The sequence below is a fragment of the Anas platyrhynchos genome, chromosome Z (assembly GCF_047663525.1).
Source record: "Anas platyrhynchos isolate ZD024472 breed Pekin duck chromosome Z, IASCAAS_PekinDuck_T2T, whole genome shotgun sequence".
In the NCBI taxonomy this organism is placed as follows: domain Eukaryota; kingdom Metazoa; phylum Chordata; class Aves; order Anseriformes; family Anatidae; genus Anas; species Anas platyrhynchos.
In genome coordinates this window covers 1155352-1174171 of record NC_092621.1, presented here as the reverse complement: position 1 = coordinate 1174171, position 18820 = coordinate 1155352, and the positions used below count along the sequence as shown (strand labels likewise).

At 45.7% G+C, this 18820-nt stretch overlaps 1 protein-coding gene across 20 annotated transcripts in view; it reads right to left on the bottom strand.

Annotated features, from left to right (window-relative positions):
* TCF4 (transcription factor 4) overlaps window positions 1-18820 on the bottom strand; it is a 173959-nt gene that overhangs the window by 68739 nt on the left and 86400 nt on the right. The gene's annotated exons all lie outside the window — the stretch shown is intronic.

Genomic DNA, 18820 nt, shown 5'->3' with positions numbered 1-18820 from the left:
ATCATAAAACTGAAGGGAAGGGAAAAAAAAAAAAAAAATCCTGCTGTTGACAGTGCGGTTGGTTCGGAGCGCATGAAGCAGCCTCATTGTCCCCACGGAAGGCGAAAGTCCTAAACGGATCGCGGTGTGCAAGGCGAAAACCTACACGGCAGGCTGTGCATCGAGCGGGAGCGGTGCGTTAATCAGATTTTTTTGCAATGCCATCAGAAAAAAAAACAAAAAAAAAAACAAACCAACAAAAAGCACCTCCGAAAATCCCAAACAATTAAGGCTATTGTACGGCAGCCGCACTAGCAGCAGCAGCAAAGGACTTGCACTAGATCCATTTTCTGCCTCTCCCATTAACTAACGAGAAGCATCCCGGCAAGCACGACATTTCCCCGGCTACGAACGGAGCCCGGCTGCCCTGCGAGAGCGGCAAACGTTATCTGACCGCCGCCGCCAGAGAAATTACACATCTCCAAGAGGCTCCGGCAGAAGAACAATTTCCTGAGTAATGTTCTATTTGCTATAAACTACACGGAAACTTACCCATAATATATAAATCCCCTGATTATACTCTGCATTGAGCACATTGTTCTTTTAATTATTCTGATACGCAATAAAACAGGTGTAGATCCCACCATTTATATTAAGAACAAATTTACCATTTAATAAAGAAATTTTAAAATTAAGCACCAAAAATCTAACTTTATCGTTACTTGTAATCAACTTTTACTGACTGAACTAATTACTGTACTTGATAAAGTACAGAATGTGTTTTCCCTAATCTAAATTCTAATCACCATGTCACTCACAACAGACTTAGTAATGCTTCACTAACACACTATTCACATGCAAAATACTCTAAATAGGCCAATTATGACTCTGCCCCTGTTCCCTGGTTAACCCGCTGAGAACTGAAAAATTTCACAAGGCAGTCACCAACTAAAACAAAGGCTCCTTGTTTTAAATTAAGACAGTCTTTTTGATTCCTAAATAGCTCAACAAAGTGGCATGTCTTCTGCTGAAAGCAGTTGGTCAAATATGAGCCATGAGCTGGAAAATCAGAAATTAAAACATCCTTCTGCCTTTCCTACCCGTCTAAAAACATTCGGAGAGAACTTTTGCTGCACGAAAACTATATTACTCCTTTTTTTTTTCTTTTTTTCTTTTTTTTTTTGGAGCAGCTACAGGAAAATCGCCGCCGAGGTATGGGCAAGCGACGCCCGACGGACGCGGCCCCGACCCCCTTCTTGGCGTGCAGTCCAGCGTTTGGCTTCGCAGACCCCTCAAAGACCTCAAAAAAATGCAGGCACGCCAGGGAGAAGCGTACTTTGGGCTAATATCTTGACGCTCAGCTCCTGCCTAATATACACCTGCAATGCCTCCGCTCCTCGGAATAAACAGCACCTGCACCGGCACAAAAATGGTTGCGAGCCTATTGCATAATGGCAAAGAAATATATGCAAAAACTCTTTGGGGAAAAAAAAAAAAATATATATATATATACAAAAAAAAAAAAAGGTTATCAATTCATTGTGAATATCCTCTGCAAATACACGGGATTTTATTGAATGTCTCGGAGCATTTCAGAATGAAACAGTGCTAACCACAAAAATCCGATTCAGTCATATATTTTTATCACGTATACGTTTTAACATAAAGACAGACCTGCTAAATCTGTGCATGGTTTATCCATATGTCGGGGAGTCTGAAAGACTTACAGCCATCAGCTGTATAAATTCCTATACCCAGCCTACTAGATTTAATTTGATTTAAAAAAAAAAAGTCTCTAAGACAGCGTTTGCAAACTATTGGAGCTTAAACAAGATTCACTCCGGGAGCAGAAAACACACACATACCCTATGTTGTTTTTGTTTTTTCATCCAAACATTTCTCTCTAGAAAAAAAGATGCAGAGGTTTCTACGGGGAAAAAAGCAAACAAACAAACAAAAAATAAAAGATCCCAAATTTGCGTTATTACACGAGGAATAAACAGATGCCCCGGTCCGACGGGCTGCCCGCCTTTTGTTTGCCACCCGATCGAATGCTTCTCGTTGCCACTAGTTGCACTTCACAATGACTATTCCTTCCTCTTGACCTAGCAGGTAGGTGCTGAAATGAGGACGATGGATGGGCTGGACGGGCTCAAGGACCTGCGGCTGGAGCTGGCACCCATGGGGGTGCCCTCGGGGCTCCCCACGGCCAGGCTGGGCGCACGCAAGCGCCCGTGCGGAGCCCGCTCCCGGCTCACGCTACGTGTCCGCCTCCCAACAATTTCGGCACAGGAGCTCGGCTACAAGAAGCTCTCGCTGCCACAAAGACTGGGTTTTCTCAAACACATCTCCCAAATTTCCCATCCTGAGTGTCGCTGATTTCTTCATTTGGTCCCAAAAAGAACCCGAACCCCCAAATAGCCCCAACCACCCAAGCGCCCTCCTTTGTCTGGCACAGGCTGCAAAAAGAGGTGGGTTTGTGCGCTTAAGGGGACCTTGCGAGCGCTCCAGGGAGGAAAACTCGGCTAAAAAACATATCTGTACTTATTCCGAGATGCTCCTAGAAGGAACAATGGGCATTTATTACTGCTCAGCCTCCGTGTCACACTGCTAATGGCCTGCAACAAAGAGAAAGATGAAACGTTTGCAAGCCATGGTGCCATAGATCACGTAGCTTTTGGAGCTTGCGTTTGCTCCCAGTTGGGTCTCAGGCGCGGCGTGAATTATTGGGCATCAAAGTTTGTATTTACCACTAAGAAAAGATGAGCTTAACCCCAAAATGTTACGTCGGTCAAAGTCCCTTGAAGACTTTTTACAGAGGGGCTCGCCACGTGGATGTGCTCGACGTAGGGGAAGCGGCGTGTCTTTGGGTGCAACCGGTGAGCCACCAAACGCTCCGAACCCTCGAGCTGTACAAATCCTGCCGGCGGATGCTCGCGGACCTGGACAGTTGTCAGCCTGTTTGTTTTATCATAAACAAAGCGAATAACGCGCGGGGTTTGCCAGTCGGATGGTTGGTTGAAGCGAAACCCAACCCCAGAAGAAAAGAAACGCAACAGAGCAAGATGGCACGGAGGCACGCGGCTGTGTTTTTCATCAAGTGCAATGTTTTTGCCGTTGCTCCACGCAATCCTGTCTTCTTTCTGGTAATCTGTAAAAGAAGTCACTAACGAGTGAGTCCTGCCTCCCAAATTTGAATAACTAGACAAAGACTGAAAGCTGGATGGGGAGGAAATGCGCGCAAAGGAAGATCCATATGGATGCGATATTACCCCTCCTGGAGAAACACAAACCTTGCTCCATTACCAACCTGGAGTTTTGCTCCTCCAACCAAAATCACACGAATGCCAACAAGCGTTTTGCTTAAATTCCTCCTTCAGACCCGTGTAGGTAGGAAACAGATTTCTAAAAATTGTTTTCTACTCCCTTTATTGTAGAAGCAGGTGAGGGTAGGGTACGGCAAAGCGCTGCCGTTCGCTAACAGCACATCAGTTCAGCTTAAAGGTAAAGATCCTTGAAGCCCGTAATCCCAAATCCTCTGATAAAATGATAAAGCTGAGCAGGAAAAAAGATTTCAGAAAGGGCCTTTTTTATTATTTTTTTTGCTGACAACCTGGATAGATTTTTGTATTTATTTTTTTTTTTTGCCGTCGCCACGCCGCATCGTGATCCGGTATCAAACGCGCCATCGCGGGGACGTCGCAGGGAAGAGAAAAACGGGCTTAGAGGAGGAGAGATTAAGCTCCTTTTCTGAACGGCTGCCAAGCGATTGTGCGCGGCGCTCAGGGCCGAGCGTCCCCGCGCACAGCTGCAGCCCCGCTCGCCGCTCCCCAGCCCGGCGGAGGGATGGGGGCTGCGGGACAGATGGTCCCCGCTCCGCACGGGAAAACGCATCGATCGAAAAGCAAACCCCTTTTGCAATAAACTTCCCATGGACGAGAAGAATTCGGGCACTTCAGCCAAGAAGAAGAGCCCTGCCACTTCCCTGCTGTTCCAGCACCCCTCGCATCACAAGGCCGTGCACCCTTGAAGACCAAAACCTTTTTGCTTTCCCCGTTCCCACCACCTCTGCGCACCCTACAGCCTCTATATATCAGGGGGCCCGCACGTTATGGGGTTTCTCTGCCACCAAATTACGTTTTCCTCCAGAAAAAAAGAGCTCAAGCCGAGATGGATGCAGTCACCCTCAGTGCTGGAGCCCCACAGCACAATTTGGGGTGCTCCCACCAAACACCAGCCCAAGGGAACGTGGCCAAGGCCATTCCCCCGCCGGCTACCCGCGCCTCCACCACCTCGCTTGGCCTTCTCCCCACCCAGTGCACCCCAAGCAACCTAAATTTGATGAAATCACATTAATTCATGCCGAAACAGAGGAACAGGAGGTCTTTTTTTTTTTTTCTTCTTTTTTTTTTTCAACACGCCCGATTTCGAACTGCGACTGCTCTGTTTTCTTTTTCCTCTCGCAAGCTCGCAGGGTGCCGCAGTGCATCTCCTCCTCAGCCAGGTCGCAGCTCCTTCTCCGTGCCCTCCCCTCGCTTTATGAATTTTCACTTAAGTCAAGTTAACTAAGTCATGCCGCATAGACATCTGAATCATTTCTTGGTTACTTCCTTCTGTGATTTCTATCCTCTGCTTTTAATCAAATTATGAAACTAAATTTCCACTTATCATGTGACTATCAGGGCATCTGTTCGTAATCTGTCCAATTCCTACAAATACTCCTTTCTTTGGCTTTTGGAAATTTGGCAGCTCTCTGAAAAATCTTCTGTGTGTCGTTTACGTCCAGTATTCCTCGCTAATGCCAAGTGTAAATTGCAAACCATTGATGGCAAACACAGAGCAACAATTTCCTCAGGTTCCACCGAGGATGTTTTCGAGCTCAGGTACTGTTTTCCTTTTTGCTCAACCAAGCGTCATTCTTCAAAGTATTTACAGAAAAATTTGGGCTTGGAGGGAACAAAGGAGCTTCTCGCAGCGAGATTTTATTTCTCACAGAGTTTTGTTTTTTGGGGAACGCTCACGAGCATGGAGCAGGAGAGATTTTCCTCTGGTTGTTTTCTTTGCTCCATCTTGATGGCAAATAACCTTTTTTGGCTCGTTCCTTCTGCCTTCCAGGGCAGCACCTTCAGACGGCTGCGTGCGGTGCTCAGCACTTTGCTTTCGACTCTGACCTTTTCCTCGAAAAAAACACTTGCAGGTATCATCAAATCATTTTTCATGTTCAACCAGCCCTCGTGCATGAATGTCATCAGGAGCAGTTCTCTACTTTTTTTTTTATTATTATTATTATTTTATTTTTTTCACTCTCTCTTCATCTGCATTATTTAAAATCGCTCTTTAGGCTTAAAGCTTTCTGGAGAAATTTTTCCCAATTTTTTTTTTTGGGGGGGGGGATTGAATGTAATAGCAGCACAACAGCAGGAACTTCCCAAGTTCCAGCAGCACTTCGTGGACACCCAGCTGAAAAAAAGCGCTCTTAACCATGCCTGAGGCTCTGACAGCACGGATTTCCAATTTCTTTTTCGCTCCTTTTCCTCTTCCAGGTGAGCAGGAGAAAAAAAAAAAAAGATTTGTAACTTTTGAGCTCGTTTTCCCCACATTTACTCTTGTATGTTTGCTTCTTCCCCTGCCTTTATTCACCATTATGCACGATGACTCAGATGATTACACCGCCGCTTGATTATCACGAAAGGTTAGCTACTTGTCTGCATTAACGATCCCGGCTTTCGCATTTGCAGTGAATGATTTCGCCATCAACGGCACAGTTCTCAGTGTTTTTTCTAAAGCTTCAGGAGAATGAAAATATTTCGTTTCCTCACGGTCGGGGAAACGTGGATAAAAAGCGATTCAACTGAACAAGTGCGAGGCACAAAAAAAATCAAGGAAAGAAGGGACTTCCTCTTAACTAAGGAGTTTTTTAAATGCAGCCTTTGCTCTGTTTGTGATTTTATTTTTTTATTTTTTTTTGCTGTGCAGCTTCTGCTGGAAGGCTTGGAGTTGGAGATAGCTCCTTTGCTCCATAGCAGTGGGTTCCCAAAACCAGCCTTACAACAGCCACGTTTAAGGGGCTGCCCCGTGCCACCTCTGGGGATGATCCCAAAAGTGCCCAACACGTGAGGGTGGCAGGGGAAAACGGGATGAAATAGGCAAGTGGAGACTTTGGTCCAAGTCCACGTGCAGTGGTTCATGGTTGGAGAGTCCTGGTGCTGCTGGCTGTGCCTGGAGGGGACGGGATGATGCAGCTGGTGACTCCCCGGTGCTGCAGGTGGCCGAGGTGCCAAGGTTGTCCCTGTGCCACACGGGACCAAAGCCCACGTCCTCACCTGCAGATGTGCTCCCCGAGCAGAGAAATGCTTCTGGAAACAGCAGCGTGCCCGAAAGGAGCTGGATGTGGCTGACAGCATGAAGAATGGGGCCCTGCACAAGCGCCCGTGCCCGAGAAGATCCAGTCCAGAACAATCTGCCACCAAACACCGCGGAAATCCAGAGTGGATCTTCAGAGAGCTCCCATCTCTCTGCAGACTCTAACACCGTGTGATAACGTTTGTAAGACTTCACCATCAAGGAACTGAAGCTTAGAGTTCCTGGAGGAATTGCTCGTGCACGAGGAAGCGATTCCTATGCGAAGGGTGTCTAAACACAGCGACGCGATAGAGGAGGCTTGCCACATCACAGAGAGCCCAACTGAGCTACAACATCTTCCAAAAGGATCAAAAAATCCATAGCCTGCTCAGAAACATAAGCTAGATATGTAGTGGAATGTTTCTAGACATAAAAAACCGTGCTACATCAGAGGATTGGCATGGAGTGAAAGCAGGGTACCCTAAAAAACCCTCATTTTTTGTAGGGTTCAATGATAATCAGACAAAACCAGAGCCTGTTGGTTTGTACACTATAAAATACGTGTCCTCCCTCCCCGATTCTCACAGCACCTCCCGGTACCCGAGCAGCCCTATTTCCGTGCAGCTCCCAACATCTCCAAGTGCCCCGATCCCGTGCCATCTGGTACGTATCAGCATCGCGGTCACTTCTGGGGAGGGGGAGACGGATAGGAGACGGGGAGGATTAATGACATGCAGGAACCAACGCTGTGCGGAGAAGGACGTTTTTGCACTGGTTTTTCCCTGAGAAAAAAATCCCGAAGGCTCGCTGGCAGGAATTCCTTCGCCGGGCTCTGCTTTTTTTCAGTTCAAGTAAGCACTTCAACATGATTCAGTGAGGGTGTCCTACCGCTGCTCGCTTCAAAATGGCTCTCGCTGGCAACTTATTAGAAACCCTAAAAAAAGCCCCGTTAACCTAACAAGTCAATTATCATCACTCTTCCCCGTGTAAGCGTTCGACTACAAACGGCTTACAACAAAAATCCTGGCTCAGGTTGTCTCAGGCAGGGTAAAATACCCTGACACGCCTCAGTCTTGAAAAGGTGTCTGGTGGCTGAATTCCCATTTTTAATGATATAATTATTGTTTTCCCTTTGAATGGGAGAACACAGAGAAAAAGGCTTACAGAAGTTCAAATGCATGGGAAACGGCCTTTTGCTGAAATTATGCTAGTAATATTTTTAACCAAAGAAAAGTTGCCGTACAAACATCTAAGAGACCGAAGAAACTTCCTGTCCAAAAAAAAAAAATAACAAAACCCATGCTAAATACTTGGAGCGCCTCGGAGGATGTGTGTGTGTGTGTGTGTGGTTTTGTTTTTTATTTTCAGACTTATTACTATTCATCAGCCTGAAAGATAAACAACGCCCTCCCCGTTTTTTTTAGGGCAGAAGCAGGGTTTTGTAGGAAAAAAGAAAAAGCTGTCCGCAGACTAAAAGCTTTTATTTAAAGCTCCTCAAATGATCCTGCACGTCCGACACAGGGCTTGGGACCCGCAGGGGCTTGGGAGGGATGTTTCCATCCCCACATTCACATCAAGAAGCCTGAGCTTGCTTGGGGCGAGGAGCAGGGAAGTGAAACCTCAAGCACACGTTGGAAAGGAAGCTGGGGGGAAGAAGTGGGCTTTGGACCCAACGGTACATGACAAGCTGGAAATAAATCACATTCGTGGCATCGCCGTCAGCCCACGCACACCGCGGGGAGGGCAGGGGTGGCCGGGTGCCCCCAGCCTCCTCTCGGTGCTGTAACATCATTTTTTGTTTTTCTATATCCATGCAAACACACGTAAAGCCAACCAACGGCACAGATGTGGAGCTTAAGCTACAGGAACTTTCCTTTATCCTCGCTTTCAAATTTCCCTCTGCTCCTCACGGTCTTTTTTCACGTAGCTAAGCCATTTGCTGCCCGATGGAAACTGATCCCCCCGTACACGATGTGTAACTGTGGCTGAACAAAACGTGAAGGCTTCTTCACTTCAAGTACAGTCTGCAAAGCTCAGGTCACCTTGTGCTGAAGACAGGACCAAAAAAATATAAATAAATAAATTAGAATTGCCCTGCGACAACAACAAAATTGGCAAATTCAGCTGCTCTGAGGAACGGGCAGGAAGAAAAAGCACCTTTTTGTGCTGACACAGGTGAAAGGATAGCAAGCTGGCGTTTGGGTGAGTCAGAGCAGAGCGTGCCACCCGGCCAGCTCTCCATGCTGCCCTGCAGCGAGCTCAGAAAATGCACTTTCAAGTGAAAATGCAGTTTTGCCTACTTAGGTGCCTCCAAGGGGGCATCTGGGGCAGCTAGGGGAGAGCAGACCTGCTCCGTGTCCTGCTTGCTATCACACGGCTGCATTTCCTCCCTCCTTTCTGCGTGGAAGAGGTGATGAGGATCTTCTGTGTTGTGGAGGCAGCATTTTGGTTGCCTACGCTGCAGAGAGAGGCTTTGCTCCTGCTCTGCAATACTGCTGCTTTTGGGGAAGTAGACATTGCTTTCCTCTCGCCTGCACCTAGCGCCCCGTGGAGATGCACGACGTGCCTTGCAGCACGGACCCGATAAAGGAAGGCAGCAGAAAAGAAAGCAAAGAGCCAGCAGAAGTTACACGACAAACGTTGTGAACCCCACCAACTTCAGAATGAGATTCGAGAAACTGGCAAACTAAAGGACACTGGCACAGCATCATTGCTGCCCTACCCAGTGGCAAGAATATGTGAGGAAGAAGCCTCACTTGTCCTTGCTGGGCTACTTCAAAACATGCATCAAAGGCGATTTCCTTTTGTACACTTGCAATCCTGAAACTGTCTGTGCTGCTCCACATGTATATGACCACATGAAGTCTATCGTACGATATCAGGATGTGCCCATAAATTGCACGAGCAGTAGAAATTTCCATGCGTGTTGCGCCGCGGTCGCACCATAGATGAAGGACACTCCTCTGGTGCAGTTGGAAGAGCACAAATTGAAAGTGTACTTTCTCACAAGTCTTCCAAAGCTGGGCTACAAATGAGTCATTTTATAAAGCCTGCCAAAGCTTGGTCATCACGGAATAAAACTTGAAAAAAAACGATTAAGAGGAAACACATATTTTAAAGAAAATTGTAAGGACTCATGGAAAATTCTCACTGTTCAACATCAAAGGCTTCCAAAAAGGGGAGCAATGAACCAAGACATGACTACTGGGTAGTGTTTGGGACAACAGGGACTGGAAGGGCACTAGGTGAAGGCAGAGGAGCTCTGCTCCCAACGAGACGTGGGACAAGACACAGGTGACTCTTCGTGACGATGCAAGATAGCCTCTTATTATGGCCTAAGGCCATAAAGCAATGGGGATTTTCTGGCTGATTTTCTCTGTAGATGACTATAATGTGTTGGGCAGTTAATTGGCATTTTTTGCATTGCATTAAAGAATAACAATCTCTGTCTAGAAACTGTATTTGTCACAGCACCTTGTTATCCAATGTCTATGTTGTAAAGGTAATCCTGTATATTACAGGGGGATGTAAAAAACCAACAGAGGAATACCCAAGTGGGTTATATTTTCAGTGATTCCGTTGGTTTTTATTTGACTTTATATGCATTTTCCCCAGATACTTTTGAAAGACAAGGAAATATCCATAATTCTACCTCTCGTAGAGCTTATACCTTTACTCTTAAAAAAAAATAATCTCCTGACAGTCAAGCAGGATCCATTTTCAAAGAAGGAAAACAGTTAAAAAATAAAATGGAAAGACCTATAAACATGCAGACAGATGGCTATATTCTGTCATTAACTTCAAAACAAAATAAAAATATTAACTTCTCCATTGTTGCTAAACATACTGCAGCAAGGCTTGAATGCCTGGCAGACATGCACCTCATCTGCTGCGAAGGCATAAAGGCATACCTGGCTTCTGGGGTATTATTATTTATTATTTGTTAAGCACCAGCAATGTGTTCGGCACTTTACAAAGCCAGAGGGGGGGAAAATCTACTTTAAAAATGCTGCTCCTGAGGTAAATAAGACTGAGGACATGAGAGAGTAGCAGGGCGGTATGAGGGAAGCCCATGCGGCCACGCGTCCGGCCTAACCATAACAGGTCTGAAATAAGAAGAATTTGGAAAATATCCGGCCTGTAGAGCTGGCAAGTGTGGAGATAGCAGAGTTTTGCACTGTTTGACTGGAGGAGAGGCCAAGGGAGGTATTTTAAGTTTGCCTGCAAGGAGTGCGGCCTGGTCAGCAGTGGGCAGGTTGGAGGCTGGGCAGGCCCATGGCTCTCCTCTGAGCTCAGCTGATCCTCCACAAACACCAGCACGTGGCTGGCACTAACCACCTCTTACTGATACCTTCAACCACCTCCTACTGATACCTTCAAGAGCCAAAAACTGAACTTTGCAAAAATGTCAAGTTTTTGGCGGGCTGTCCCAGAGCCCACATGCACTGTCCTGCTGACCTGCAGGCACCAATGTCCCACAGGATTGAGAAAGTGAGAAAAAAATCCCACTCCCTTACACAAAAAGTTTGATCGTTTGTGTAATCTATCAAACAATGTCCATTTTAGAGGTGTGACGGGGCTCAAGACCCACTCCTCCACCTGTGAGGAGCACGTCCAGCCCCTCACACAAAGCCTCCTCCTCCTCTCTCTGTGCTCACACCAGCCACAGACTGCAGCAAAACACAAGACAGTTACAGGGGAAAAAAAAAAATTAAAAAAAAGGCTGTGAAAGGGGAACAACGAAAATCAAGCAAAACAGGAAAGGGGAAGCGAGAAAGTCACACCACAAGGCCTTGCTAATTCGTTGGTCGATGGCCCCCAGCCTACAGATGGCCTAACTCGGGCACGGCTGCGCTGAAATAGGGGTTTCTGCTCCTGGGGGATGATTCAGTGAACCCAATACCGGGAATTGCTCCCAGGCTCTGACCACCCCTCTGTCTTGCATCTCTGAATGGCCCCACAAAGCCCAGGAAAGGCCTTGAGGTAATCAGGGGGCTCCCAAGGGTCATAGACAACAAATAGTGGGACTTGGAGCCCGAATCCCATTTACCTGGGATGCCCCGCGCTGTGTTGCCCTGGGCAGTTTGTCATTCAGTCCTTTCTCTTTCTGAGAATTACTTTAATACTGAATTAAAACAAGCTAGAGAAGCACCTTCAGATGTGAGAAGACAAAGAATTTCCTAAAGAAGTGAGGAACGCTCCATGACAACTCCAAAGCCGTTTGATGGTGCTTGTGTGTCTGAGGTATCAGCGGGTTTTCTTTTTTTAGGCAGGATGAGAGCACAACTTAGTCATTGTTTTTAATTATTCCATACATAAATAGCTGCTAGGATTCATATCCTCATCCATTCCCTGAAATCTCTACTTGTCAGAAGAAATCGCTCCTATTTTTTAAGCCAAGAAGCAAAGGAATAAATCACACAACAAAAGAAGCCCGGCCAGAGCATCATCTCCTGTAGGAAAACCACCTCTAAGGTCGCTGCTGGTGAAGGCTGGAATCAGACACCGAGGGGCAACTGCAGTGCTGAAGCACGGTCTTTCAAGGGGGATGTGAACATATTTCTTTTTTTTTTTTTTTTTTTTCCTCCAGTTATTACCAAGGAGGAAGTTAAAGAGCTTTCTGTGAAAATCAGGTGGTGAGAGTTTACTGGAAAGCTCTTAAAAATATACAGATCATGGGCTTGTGTTTATCTGGACCTTCCTGAGGAGTATGCAGTGAAACAGGTGAAAAAAATTCTAGAGCCAATGCAGCAAGAAATGTCTGCTGTCTGAATTTATGGCACCGGTTTGTTAAAACACCGATTTTTCGGTGTTTACACGTACCGGACTGTTTACTGACTAATTTGAATGACTTAAAATATAAATATCAGCCCATGCAAAGCATAAGCAAAAGAGATGCACTAGGTTTCGAAACTCGGGGAGATCTGGACAACTTGCAGATTGCCTGAATCGCAACGAGAAACGCTGCAAAGAAGTTTGCAAAACGAGAGGAATTTTATTCCTTATAGATGTGAATTAATAGCTCTCTTAGAAAGTACAGATCCCGACCAAAATTTGTGTAGCATACATTTTGAAAACAGTGTTTATTTTAATAATCAGCCTTCTGCGTCTATCCGTGCCTGTGAAAGATCTCGTTTCTCCATCTTGAGCTGTTCTGTATGTGAAGTTCCTGTCTGCAGCCGCATGGTAATTAAGTGTGATTAAAGATGCTATTCATTCCCCTGCAAAGCAGCAGGTAACCACATGTCAGAAGGGGGTGGTGGAAGCGCGGAGTAACTTCTGGGCAGTAAAAAGGCTATTGGAAATGGTCTGTTGGAAATGAGCAATGCGACAGCGCGCAGCGAATGCTACAGGAACGGCCACGTGGGCTTGTGGCAACGACAAGAGGTCGACGCTTTCCTAAGCATTACAAACCCCAAGAAAAGAAGATTTAAAATCATCTCTATTGCATGGGGAGATGCCAAGAGCCTGGCCACGCGTGCTGTTTGTGTGCATGCACACACGAGCTCCTGGTCTCGCCGTGCTTCCCGAAAATGGCCAGGTAGAGCTGGAGTTGAACACCCTGCTGGCCAGTAACCCAAAGGGCACAACTGGAAAGAGGGGAAATTCCACGTAACCACCAGCAAACGTGTTTTTACTGGGATGGTGGGTGATAGTCGAGACCCACCTGGGCATGGATGGGTTGTTTTTTTTTGTTGTTGGGGGTGGTTTTTTAGGCTCTATGCATTTAGATCAGCAAAAGTCGCCAAGCCATACCTTATATGCCAAGGGCACCACCCTCGGCTGTCACTCTTGGACACGCCAGCGCACTCACCACTCAACTCTGACCCTGCAAATTGCCAGAATTGGTCAAAGCAGGCCGCCTTTTTGCTGGAGGTCCTCCATCAAGCCCTGAGCAGACCTGAACCAGCACCGTGCAGCGTGGCGGGGTCACAGCTCGCTGTGGTACCATCGCGGGCGAGCATCACTCCCCTTTTTATCGCCTTGACGATAGCACGGAAAGTCAGAGTGCAGTGACTGCAAAGGCAAACCCAGCTCCTATTAGCACTCAACCACAACATAAACCTATTATTGCACATTACAAATAGCAGGGCTATTCTGTTGCCAGGTTATAAGCTCCAGAAAGGTGCCCTTGGAATGCTCACTTCCAACAAAATAGCCCTCAGCTTAACATTTGATCCAAAGGGCTAAAAGAAAAGCACTTCCTTTTACCACTAAATTGCAGTGTTGGGTTTTAGCATTTCTTCAATTATGATATGGACAATGAAACCGTGTCTTTCTGGATGCATGAGGAATTCTGCTAAATGAGCCATTCAGACATCTGAACTTAAGTCTGTTCCTTTAATACATTTGATTAACATGGAAATTTTATCTCTTATGTCATTATTTTAGTGCTGTAACATCCAAAACATTAGTCCACGACGTGCCCGCGATCACAGGAGGATAGTTTATGGGCGCTAGAACTAATTTCTGGAGCAGAAGCAATGATTCCACCTCCCAAAGCAAGATGCTCGAGCACAAACGGCGACAAGAGGTGAACCTTCTCCAGCTATAAATCACCACAGAAGTTAGCAGGAGAAGCTCTGCTTCCCAGCCCCACCGATCACAGACCTCACGGTAGCCAGGATGTTAGCTGGTAGCAAAGTATCAAAGGCTACGCTTACAGTAGAGCATAATTTTATTTTTTTAATCTTTATTTATCTCATCCCTACGCAGCTGTGGCTGGTAAGCACATTTTGCCCAGCCGAGAGGTCGGAGCCTCCAAATATTTAACAGCAAATAAACAAAGCACCGTCGGGTTTATTAAGGGTACTGGCGCTTCACATCTCATCACAAAAACGGATTAGCAATAGACTTTGTAGGACCCGCATTCCTTGGTACATTAGGTATCTTTTTATCATCTCAGGATTGCTTTTCTGTGTGTTTTTCTAGGGATGGAGGAATTGTTATAGGCAGAGGAATCTCGCCATCAAACCGTGAGGAAATCTCGTTATTTGACTAAGCAAAAAACGACTAAGTGATTTGTAACAGAAGAATCAAATGAACTCGCCGCGTCTCCAGAGGTCTGCAATATGATCTGCAGAAAAGGTAGCTTGCCAATTTAATTGCGGTAGGAGTTATTTAATTTTTTTTTTTATACAGGTATAGTTTTCAATAAAACTACATATGCCTATAACACTGCAATGGCAGATGTGTCTCGATTATTAGAGGTGGGCTCTGGGGAATACATACAATGGATCTTGAAATCCGTAAGCAGCTGTTGGGAAGGGAGGGGTGGAACATTGCAACACACACACATGTTCCTTAAGTGCAGTAATGTTTTGTTATTTTACTGCAGGTGTATTACAGAGATGAAATTTAATAACTTATTGTATACAATCCCAATAAAACCGCAAAGATTCTTTGCCCTGAACGAAGTACAAATGAGAAGCAGCTCCGAGCGCAGCGGTGCTGGGCGCTGACACGCACACAACCCCTGCTCACACCTTCCCTGGCTGCAGCCAGAGCGCTGCCTTTTTTTTTTTTTTTACTGTTTACTAGGAAAATGTGGTCAGGCCATTAAAAAAAAAAAAAAGAAAAAAAAAAAAAAGAAAACAACCCCCCAAAAACAAAACCCCAAAAACAAAACCCCAAAAACAAACCCCCAAAAACAAAACCCCAAAAACAAAACCCCAAAGTGCTCTGCGAGATAGCGAAGAATGTGCTGCTGAATGAAAAAAAAGAAAAAAAGAAAAAAAAAGAAGAAAAAAATAGCATTTGAATGCACGGGTCAGCCTTTGTGAGTTCAGCTGGGAGGTCTCCGAGCTGCCCGAAGCCCCTGTGCAATGCTACCAGCATTTTCCAGCAGTTATTCTGCAGTGGCTTCAGTCGGAAGCCTGATTTCGGAATATGCATTAGGCTCAATCTCGTGCTGAATGAAGCACTGAAGAAGGGCCTTTTAAAAGTACATAGCAGATAAAAAGATAATCCCCCCCTTGCTTTTTCTTTTTCTTTTTTTTTTTTTTTTCCTCTCCCTTTCTCTCTTTGCTTGGACTCCTCTTCACATAATTAGAGATGTTGCAACAATTCAATAATTCACAGCAGAAAAAGGAAGTCCCAGTACTTGGGGAAGGAAAAAAAAAAAGAAAATGGGCAATCGCTATTTCTGGCCATTCCCTCCTCAGCATGAGAACGCCATTATGCGAGGATTTACACACTTCGTGGGCACACAGGCACGGGCAGCTGGGCTGAATTAATCCACACGCACTTGCCACAGAAGCTGCCTCGGTCTTTCATCCCCCATTATGCTCATTTTCAAGTTTTCCAGCAATATTTCCATCGCCCCTGTACAAAATCCCTGTCAAAGGTGTGTTATAAACACCCCCTGCTCTGCTCAATGGAGCCTCGAAGGTTCAAAAATTAAAACCCCAAGGCTTGTGCCAGGGACTCCTCTCAGGCTCGCCAAGTCCCGTGGAGTTTGGACGCGCTGGGATCCCACTCACCCATGATGTGTGACCCTTTTTTCCCTGCCACCATGCTCCAGAGAGATGGGGGAGCAAGGGAAGGAAGGATGGAGAGGAGAGAGGAGCCCAGGCACACAGCAAGGAGGTCAGGAGGGAGCCTGTGGCCTTCCCTTTGGCAGCCCTTCCCTGTACCACGGTGCCTTGAGTCAAGCTGAAGTCCAGCCGATGTGATCTCATTCGGGATTTATTACGTTTTGGGAGCAGGTATTTAAAAACAAACCCGAAAAAAAAGAGCAAAAACTGGCGGAGCTTGTGTAACTCGACTGGCTTTACCTTAACGCTTCGTTCCTGACCCAGCTTTGGAGATGGGCTGGCTCCAGCCAGCCTCGGAGTATTTCTGCAACACTGAGTAAAGCAGCACAGCCAAAACCAACACCGAGGCTCACTTTCCTAATAGAAAAACCAAGTCATCCCAGGACTTGGGGGTTCTGCTTGAAGTTAAAGCACCTCATGCCAAACGTCCTTCCCTCTGCCCTTGCCAAAAAGGCATCATCCAAATTGGCCAGGAACTCTTAATTTATTCCCCCCGACAATCTCATGCGTTGCCTTGGAAATCTACGGTGGATGCTTTCTGGCCATCGAGCTCACTTTCCAGGTCTCTTTATTCAGCGCTTTTGGGAATTAAGCATTGCCCAGAAAAGCGCGGTGGCCCTGGATTATTCAAAGTCGATCCCATCGCCTATTAACCGATGAGTGGATCCTCGCTACGCCGAGCAGCACACGCTACCGAGTCTAGCAACGATATTCTGGATATCCAGACCCTCTGGCAGAAAGATAAATCAACGTTTCACAACCGCTTTTTTAGTTTTAAATCGTGTTATTTAAGTAATGTTTTTATCTATCATTTGGGAAGCCGAAGCGCGGAACCAGGATAAAGTTAGATGGATAAAGGAGGAGCACGTTATTAAATGCCACTGCCTTGCTAATGCCCCCCAAACCGGCCCAATAAGGAAAAAAAATGGATCTGCGGGGAGATGGTGAGGAGCGCAGAATTAAGACAACACACAAAATCCTGACTTGACTGAATGAAATGAGGTTTTTGTCATTAACTCGAATGAAGCCAGTATTTCAAAAGTGCCTTGACAACAACTTGGGTACATGTTTCTTTGCTGCCTTCTCTCTAATGGAATTAAATGGTTCCCAAGATGAGCTTGCCTCCATTCCCACTGTAATCAGTGTCGTATTTACTACAGTTTTCCGTGAGAGCAGAATTGGGCCCTGGGCTCGGGAATAAAACCCATCCTGGAGTAAATGGCTCGCCGTGTGCCCGACCTCTTCTCCTTGGCGTGAGCAGAGCACGGGGAGGAAACCTCAGCTCGCCGCTGCCGTCTGCACCAAGAGGGGTTGGTGGTTTTTTTCGTACCAGAAGATTAATAGGTAGCAAGTTCAATATCGTTAGGTATTTAGTTTTCCTTAATTGTTCCAGGAACTCATCTACAGAGAGCAATGCATCACATCTGGAGGTAGCAATTTACCTTTCAGAAATCAACAAAATCTGCACGCTCCTCCTGGGTCTCGGAAAAAGGAGCGCACGCGACTCCTCCCGCTGCACAGGGCCCTCAGAAAACTCCAAGTTTCAGGGTATTCTTAATTTTCTGTATCATCACCATTGATATTTTCCTTGGAATTGACCAAATATCCTCTTCCTCAGCATCTCCTGTCTAGGTTAGCTCATCTTTCTCAGCACACACGAAAGCACGTCCCGGAAATCTCGCAGTAGACTTTGCAGTTTTGAAATTTTCTTCCCAGCCTGAAGGTTCAGGCTTGTTAATAATTTGGTGGATCCTGATAGTTCTGCAGCCTGGAGAACAGACAACAGATGGTCCAGCCTTGGCATTCAGCATTATTCCTTCTGTACCTTTCAGGAATTCAAGAGGTTCTTATTTTTAGAAATAGCTCCTCTCCTTCACGGCTGGCCATTGGTCAGCTGCTTCATCCCCTTCTCCGTTACACTTCACCAAAGCGGATGCATGGGCAGAAAGAAAATTCCCCGGGTTGGAAATTCTGTTATGCGTGTTATTTTTGCAATATTTACCTAATATTCTTCAATTTTTCAAAAAAAAAAAAGGAGAGAGGGTAGGCAGGGCAGTAAGTTTTCTCCATCAGCTGACCCTACAGGACCGCAGAGCACTCTTTGGACACCATGAGACTACTGGAATCGGCGAGGTTTCGGCTCTAATGCCTGGGACAAGGCATTCTGAACTCATCTCTGACTTATTTTGGGTATTACAAGCCCTTTCCAATATGGGAAGGTTGAAAGAAAACCGAGAGACAGCGAAGAAAAGGCGCATTTTGAGGTGAAATCTGAAAGTCATGTGCGGACGGACCCCGGGCGCCATGCGTCCTGCCAGCTCCTAGCCTTGTTTTCAAAACACAAAAACCAACTGCATCCCCATATTCCTATTTTTTTTTCTCTCTCCTGGCATATTTCAACAGCGGAAAGCTCTGAATATTAAGGAGGCCATTAAACTCTTTCAATACTTTCCCAAAAGTAAGAAGCTGCCACGCTCAGAAAAAAATAAAAAAAAATAAAAAAGGAAGCCTGGCACTCTTCGTGAGCAAAATGAATTTAAACACATGATTAATATTGCTCCCGAAATTAAAAAGAAAGTGTCTTTTAAAAAAAATCAATTGTCTCGAAACAAAGCACAGACTTGAGGCTATTGATAGTATTTTTAGACTCCGACTTTCTCTGGAGACTTAAAAGTATGCAAATGCAAAGTGCACAGAGGCACACACACACATGCTATACCTTTGTATTACATTGGCATTTTATTATTTAATTAAACTACTCTTATTTTTCTAGCTCACGCATGCTTCCCTTGAGACGGCTTTGCTGTTAGCCTGCTGGCCTTGACTTCCAGCCAAAAACAATTCCGAAACAAAAAGGGACAACAAATCATATTTTCACAGACATTTTTATCCCTCAATACAACCTTGTTTTCACACAACATCATACAGATTCGAGGAAAACTATAATTTATTGCGGTAGCCAT